Below are 8,496 nucleotides of genomic sequence, written 5' to 3' on the forward strand. Positions count from 1 at the left end.
TGCCCGGCACGGCGCATGTTTGCGCCCTGTCGACCAGTTTATCGATGACAAGCGCCAACCTCTCGGCTATTACTTTGGCCAAAATCTTCAAGTCTGCGTTGAGCAGAGTGATGGGCCTGAAATTATCTATAAAATTCCCCTTGTTTGGGTCTTTCTTCAGCAATGTCACTGCACCTCGGCTCACGAAACCGGGAATTCTCCCGTTTTGTTGCCAGTTGCAGTAGACTGATGCCAAGAGGTCGCCAAACAAGTCTGGCATTTGACAATACAGCTCGTAGGGTAGACCATCCAATCCAGGTGACTTATCCCTCGCGCAGCCCGCCATAGCATCCCTTACTTCAGCAGCTGTGATGGGACCCTCACAACACTCTGCCTCTCCCGCCGAGAGCCGCGGCAGGCCGGTCAGGTAGGCAGTGAAGTCCATCCTGCGTTCCGACTCACCGCTCGCACCGAACAGTCGAGCAAAGTGCTGTTGAAAGGCCCCACACATCCTTTCGGGTTCGAGCAGACTACATCCCTGTTCATCGATTAAAGACCGAATGGTGGCTCTGTTACCGCGTTGCGCCTCCGCCACCCGGGCTTCTCGCGCAGCTTCGATCCCTTCGTTCCTTAAGGCACGCATTTTAGCTCTGACGACGCAACCTTCGTGTTTGGCGTTGAGGTGTTGGTCGAGGGCCATCCTCGCAGCCAAAACGTTGGTTGCGCTGCCAGTTGTAAGTGCCTCTTCTAGTTTCTTAACTAAGTCTCCCTCTACTCTATTTCGATCTATCGCTAGTTCTTTACTAAACCTAATAGATTCCGATTTGATTGCCATTTTCAGGGCAAACCACCAGCGGTTGTTAACGATGGCTCCTGTTAACGCCCTCTTAATTAATTCGCTAATCCGGTTCCTGTAAACCTGCCGCGCTAAGAGCGAAGCGTTCAGTTTCCAGTAACCGGGACCCTGCCTATGTGTCTTATCTAAGTCGAGCGTACACGTCACAAACTTGTGATCTGTGTAGCTGACTATTTTAAATTGTGGACATCCTACACTATCTCTATCCGCTGTCCTACATAGAACTCTATCTAGATACGATCTCGACGATCCGACGCGGTTTGTCCAAGTCCACGTTGGCACGTTCGGATGGTCGAGTCGGAACCTGTCAGACAAATGGAAACGTCTGAGCAGGTCTTTGAGGCACTTACATCCCCTTCTACTCCTATCCACTCCCACATAGTCTATATGCGTGTCCAAGGTAGCGTTCCAGTCCCCTACTAACAGTAAAGGTCGTGACGTTCCCAGGAAAACCTCTAGACGTCTAAGGAAATCCGCCCGACCCGTTAAGGACGGTGCATACACTGCCACCAGACGGAAAGCACACCCGTTTGTGCTATCGACGTCCAAGACAACCAGCCTACCCTCCGGGTCTAGGAATATTGGCCTTACTTTTATGTTCAGACTCTTCCGAAAAAGCACCGCGGTACCACCACCACCCATGTTTGGCAGACAGGGAGAAAAATAAATGTCGAAATGTCCACCAAACATGGACTTGAGGGCCCGCGGGTTACTGAGTCTGGTTTCACTGATAGCCATGATTTCTATGTTCTGTGACTTGATGTCATTTAGAAGGTAACCTTGCTTCCAAGCTGACGCCAAGCCACGTACATTTACACAACCTAATTTAAGCATAGTTGAAGTCGAAATTTGTGTTTCATACACGACAGTAAAAGAGACAAGAGAGAAGGTTACTTACTCGTTTCGACAGATAGATAGATAGATAGATAGATAGATAGATAGATAGATAGATAGATAAAATCATAGATGACAGAGAAATATTTTGATGAACTGTTATTTAACAATAAAAAATCCTAATATGATGACAAATTGCTTCGTAACTCAAGAACATGTAAATAAATTATTTATATTATAATGTTTAATAAATAAATTACTTTCATGTAGCTCATATTTTGCATTATTTTGAATGTATATTTTGCATTTTACATTAATGCAGGCATGTAAGTAATTTATTTATTATTAAATATGATAATATAAATTATTTGCATGTTTTTTAGTTACGAAAATATTTGTCGTGATAATAGGACTTTTCTTATTGCTAAATAAAGCTTCATCAAAATATTTGTCTCTCGTTTATACACACCTTATCCTTATCTCTTGTATATTACGATATATTCTTTATGGTTTGTACAATAATGCATGAAGGAGCTATTTGCATAAGTACTACTGGATTACTTGAAATCAAATATTGTGACTTATATATATATATATATATATATATATATATATATATGCATATATATATATATATATATATATATATATATATATATATATATATATATATATATATACATACTTACATACATACATACATACATACATACATACATACATACATACATACACGCACGCAAATATACATATGTACATACGTACCGCTACATGTGTATATAAATACATATCTATGTTGAGTAAGAGTAAAATGACTATTCAAGAGCGTAACGTTGATACAGATATTGTAGTTATCGAGAGAGGCTCATTCAAGGATTCTATAATCTGAACGCGATTTAACTTTCAACTGATATCTATTTGCATTTGGAATGGATAAGAATTACAGGCTTACCACTGTTCCACGCGATTATTTTCCTGAACCAACATACTGTTGTTGTTGGCACTCCGTCGCTTACGACGTCGAGGGTTCCAGTTGATCCGATCAACGGAACAGCCTGCTCGTGAAATTAACGTGCAAGTGGCTGAGCACACCACAGACACGTGTACCCTTAACGTAGTTCTCAGGGATATTCAGCGTGACACAGTGTGACAAGGCTGACCCTTTGAATTACAGGCACAACAGAAACAGGAAGTAAGAGTGAGATAAAGTTGTGGTGGAAGAGTACAGCAGGGTTCACCACAATCCCCTGCTGGAGCCTCGTGGAGCTTTAGGTGTTTTCGCTCAATAAACACTCACAACGCCCGGTCTGGGAATCGAAACCGCGATCTTATGACTGCGAGTCCGTTGCACCAACATACTAAAGCTGTGGAAATTAATTTGAGTAACAACTTCGGTAATGTCAAGAAGGAAGAGAGCAGAACAAATGTTCATTGGAAGGAGGTCACTCACCAGTTTGCGAACGCAAATAAGCTCTGTAACCAAAGAGAGTGCTTCAAACTGTATTAGTGACAGAGGTATTATAAAACAATGCTACGTGTTTGGTTAAAAACTATAACCGTTAATATAAGAGTTAATACGGCGACAAGCTAGCGGAATCGTTAGTACGTGGGAAAAATACTTAGCGGTATTTTGTACGTCTCTACGTTCTGAGTTCAAGTTCCGTTGTGACCGTCTTTACCTTTTATCCTTTTGGAGTCAAAAAAATAAGTAGCGATTGAGCACTGGAATCGGTCAATGCAACTCAGCTCCTTCCCCGATATTACTGTCCTTGTGCCAAAAATTTGAGACCAATATAAGAGTTATTAGTTAAGAATTCCGTGGATATTTGTATCATTCACAGGATCCGAGAACAACGATATTTTGTCACAAGTGCCGCATATGCATGACACAAATCTCTTTAGAATTTTAGTTACTTTTTTTCCTTGAGAGTTTTTGCTTAAATAAGCATTTAAATCTTCATCCTTTGCATCAGTCTTTGGGCAGAGGTGATGCTTGGGTACCACCTTGTAAAGTTCAATCGAATAAATCTATTCGACAATACTTATTTTCTTAATCTGGCACTTATTTTACCGGTCTCTTTGACGGAACAGCTGAGTTGTCAAGCTGGAGGGGAACAAATACAATACCAAAAACAAACAAATACTATAGCAATCTAAATACAATACCAATAAATACAATACCAACACAAACACACACACATAGATATAGATTTATACACTCACACACACGCACATACACATACACGTGCACGCACGACTGAGTATTTCCAGATTCCGTCTATCAAACCCATTGGGTTGGCGCGGGGCAATAGTAGAAGGCTCTTGACGAAGATGCCGCACAGTGTGACTGAGCCCAAGGGTACATTGTTGAGAAGCAATCCCTTTAACCCCACCAGCGCCTGCACCTATGTATATTTTTAAAAACAGCCGAGTTAATCGATGACTGGTATTCATTAAAACTCGATGATGCCTTTATTTATCTGCCAATGTTAATTACAATAAAACACCTGGCTGTTTACCAGTACTGCAAGGCAGAGGTGACTTCACAGATACATGTATTGCTTATGAATAATCATAGACATATTTTTATATAAATACAAGTTATACTACAAACAAATGAAATCTTCAAATAGAGTGGTACAAAACTCATTTCTGTTTGTTTTCATTTATCTATTCCGATTATAGTCTTTTTACGCTCTATATTTCTTTCCCTTCTTTCTTTATTATTCTTCCCTTTCAAATTTTTTCCCTCTTCTCATGCAAGTTATATATTTTTCTCGCTTTTTTTTACATTCTTTCTTCATTTTGTATTATCAATAATTCTTTCATTTTATTCTTTCTAATCTATGATTATTTTTCACATCTCTTTGAATCTTTGTCCCATTTCATTCATTCGATATTTCATTTCCATGCTCTTATCATATGATTACGTACATATACATAACATTTTCACACACGCGTATACACACAGATACACACTCAAACGTACACATGTATGTGATAGCAAAATGCATACATGATATGATAATCCATGAATGAAGTGGAAGATGGATTTGGCATTATTCTTTATTCAGTACAACGATCGTTTCACCCCACCTCACTCCCTGTGACAGACTTTTATGGGTGGGATGTTGTGCATCCAACTTTGTTGCAACGATCAGTGAAGTCTGGGTTAAATTATGTATATGCAGGCATAAAGTAGCGTCTGGCTAAATATGTTGAATTCTTGCAGTCATGTTGGTATTTTCCCGCTGTACCACTGAAGTAGATCCAACGGAAATATATCCCATCCGTGGATGACACAAGGTAGCTCAAACAGTGAACGTGCTTTACTCAACACACTAATTGATATATATCCACTGGTCCAAAACATTACGTATATATATAAGACAATGAATACAGAAGTAGATAGATAGATAGATAGATAGATAGATAGATAGATAGATAGATAGATAGATAGATAGGACAATGAATATGCAAATTAGTACATCTGCATATTTTCTATATCTACAGGCAGTTATACAGCATATTTGGTTTGACTGTAGAAATAAAAAATATACAGTTGCACTAATTTCTGTATTCATTGTAATTGTCTTGGATATACACTCAATAGAATAATTATAATCCAGCGAAGGTGAAGGATTTAGCCATCGGATGAATTGCAGTGTGTATAAAAATACATTTGCACACATGTATATCGTCATATCTGTGAGTGTGTGTATGCATCCGTATATATATATATATATATATATATATATATATATATATATATATATATCCACACACACATATATACACACATATAAATATGCATGTACATATGCATAGAAACACACATATGTGTGCATATATGACATTATAAAAATTAACAGTCCAATTTATAAATATAAAGAAATTATAGAAGTGAGAAAGAATAAATTGTTTTCTAACTTTATTGGTATTTGAAACTGCATACTAGCATTCCGAAGATATGATTATCAATTGTAGATAACTCCAAGCCTGTCATGTTGATGAGCCTGGCCAGTATAAGTTATTATATTTATAAGCGTGTGAAGATATATTAATTTTATTTAAAAATGTATTGGTAGGATCTTTGAATTATGTGTATATGTGTATCTTTTATCACATCTTTTTGGCTTTAAGTTAATTGTTTCCTTCCGCTTCGAATATGAATGTTGTTAAATAGTAGCAAAGATACAATTTGAACTAAGGAGTGAAGAAATAAGTATATTTTCATGAAGTATCTTTATGTGGTAAATCCATTTAGTTTGGCGGTCACATGAATTTGAAGAGTATTAGAAGAGACTTTCTGAAACGTCTGTACTTATTGAAGACCTGAACTTGGTATGCGAATAATGAGCTAAATTATTGAGGGTTCTGAAAAAAAAATTTTTTTCAGACTTCTAGATTCACAGATTTTAGATTGATTGTATACCGTTGGTAGCTTTCTAGGATTTTTGTTGTGATGAGTGCAATAATGCAGTATTTCAGTGTAGAAATACAAGAAAATAATTTGAATACGTTTCAGTTTTTGACGTTACTGATGAGGGAGCTGATTGTAGTATGTTATTATCTACTACACATTACATAGCTGAATAAGAATGTAGAATTAGTTTTGTTTCGACTTGAGCAACCTTCCTTCGTTGGTTATATTTGGTTGCTTGAGGTTAACTATTGTTATTAAGTAGTTTAGCTTGCTTCAAGTAAATAATCTCCAGTAACTGTGGGAAACTTCGAAATGCATGCCAGATAATGTTTTATGCAATTCCTGATAACATTTACCGATATATGTGTCAGTGTGTTGATGTATAATTATTTCATTATATCTGTATAATGTATGGCTACGCCATGCAAAAGCTGTGACCACTGCCGAATCTCGTCGAACAAGCATAAATATATGAAAATGTAACATAATAAACGAACGCATAGAGTAGACATTATTCAGGTTAATAGTTAACCTCATTCATTATTGCAACAAATAGACTGAATTATTTAACCTGTGACAATTAGTTATTAACTATTCTATATATCTAACACACTTTCTCTCTTTCCCTCCCTCCCTCTCTCTCTCTCTCTCTCTCTCTCTCTCTCTCTAAATATATATATATATGTTAGAATAATATAAAAATAAATTTAACTTTACAATTAAAATTAAATTATTATAGACATTTAAAGAAGTGACTTGTGGTGATATGTCGTCTTAGATTAGAAATAGAGAATCAATTAAGTAAAAATACTCACGATTACAAACAGTAATAATGAAAAATAGAAATGAAAACGCGTACAAAAATTGCTGAACGAAAAATTAATAAAAAAACATGATGATGATGATGATGACGACGACGACGATGACTATGATGATGATGATGATGATGATGATGATGGAGAAGAATTTTTTTATTATTATTAGTATTATTATTATTATTATTATTATTATTATTATTATCTTCTTATTGTTGTTGTTGTTATTATCATTATCATTATTGCTGTTGCTATGATTATTATTATCATTATTATTATTATTATTATTATTATTATTATTATTATTATTATTATTATTATTATTATCATTATTGTTGTTGTTATTGTTGTTATTATTATCATTATTATTATTATCATCATTATTGTTGTTGTTATTGTTGTTATTATTATCATTATTATTATTATCATCATTATTATTATTATTATTATTATTATTATTATCATTATGCCAAACAAGAACAGGTGACTCTACAACAGCAACAATAATCATAAAATATTATGTACTTCCACGAAATTCGTCTCAATAATTCTTTAATTCACAATATAATAGAATTAATATATCGAGGAACAAAGAAACTTAAGAGGAAAACATGTGAAGAGAAATTATAATAACGTTAGGCAGTTTGAGCAGGGAACATACGGAAAATAAACTGAAAATAGTAGAAATGATAAACAAAAGAGAGAAAAGAAAACACTTGTCCAAACCAATTGAAAGCAATATAGAAAAGAAATTATCGAAATAAGGAATGAGTAAAACGAGTAGAAATAAAATAATAGAAATAGTCAAATGAAAATAGAAAAAAAATTGTGAAATAAGGAAAAATATAAACAAAAAGATCAAATATAGCAATAAGAATAAGATTGGGGAAACAAAACAAGAAGAAAAAATTATAAAAGAAATAAAAGTGAGGAAAAAGAGAGTTACAAAAGAAATAAATTAATATTGAAACAGAATAAAAGAAGAGAGGAGGCTCTTGGCGAAGAAAGAATAGTGAAGAAGATGTACGATAACGAATGCGAAGTGTGAAAATATGAAAACAAAATATATTGGAAAGAAAAAAATAAATACGAATTGTACAAGATGCAGGTTGTAGAAATGCAGCACAGCAGTCATTTCAAGATATTGAACCCTGTGCATCAAGTGTGTCTGGTTCATTTGTTTTACTATTCTCAAGACTTTACAACTAATAACATCTCTGCGTTTTCCTGATCGGCATACAAACATTACAAACAGTCTTTATCACTTCCTTAGCTCTTATCAAACCATTACTGTCTATGTACTTATTGGATCACCTGACAACTGCCTACAGCTGCTCTGCTCACTAAACATCGGCATATTACACAACCTATCTTTGGTTTCCAGTATGTTTCAGAGCGGACTCATAAACGTTAGCTGAGCAGCTGCCAGAAACCATTCTCTTGGGCATTTCTTTCTCAATTAAAACATGTAACCCTTAATCATCAGTTTAACTGCAACAATTCTTTAGCCTACAGCTTAACTCTAGCTTAACTACAGCGTAAAGATCTCCTTTCTTTAGCCAGCAATCAAAGTACATGTTAAAGTA

This window comes from Octopus bimaculoides, chromosome 7, assembly GCF_046866305.1.
Source record: "Octopus bimaculoides isolate indiv1 chromosome 7, ASM4686630v1, whole genome shotgun sequence".
In the NCBI taxonomy this organism is placed as follows: Eukaryota; Metazoa; Mollusca; class Cephalopoda; order Octopoda; family Octopodidae; genus Octopus; species Octopus bimaculoides.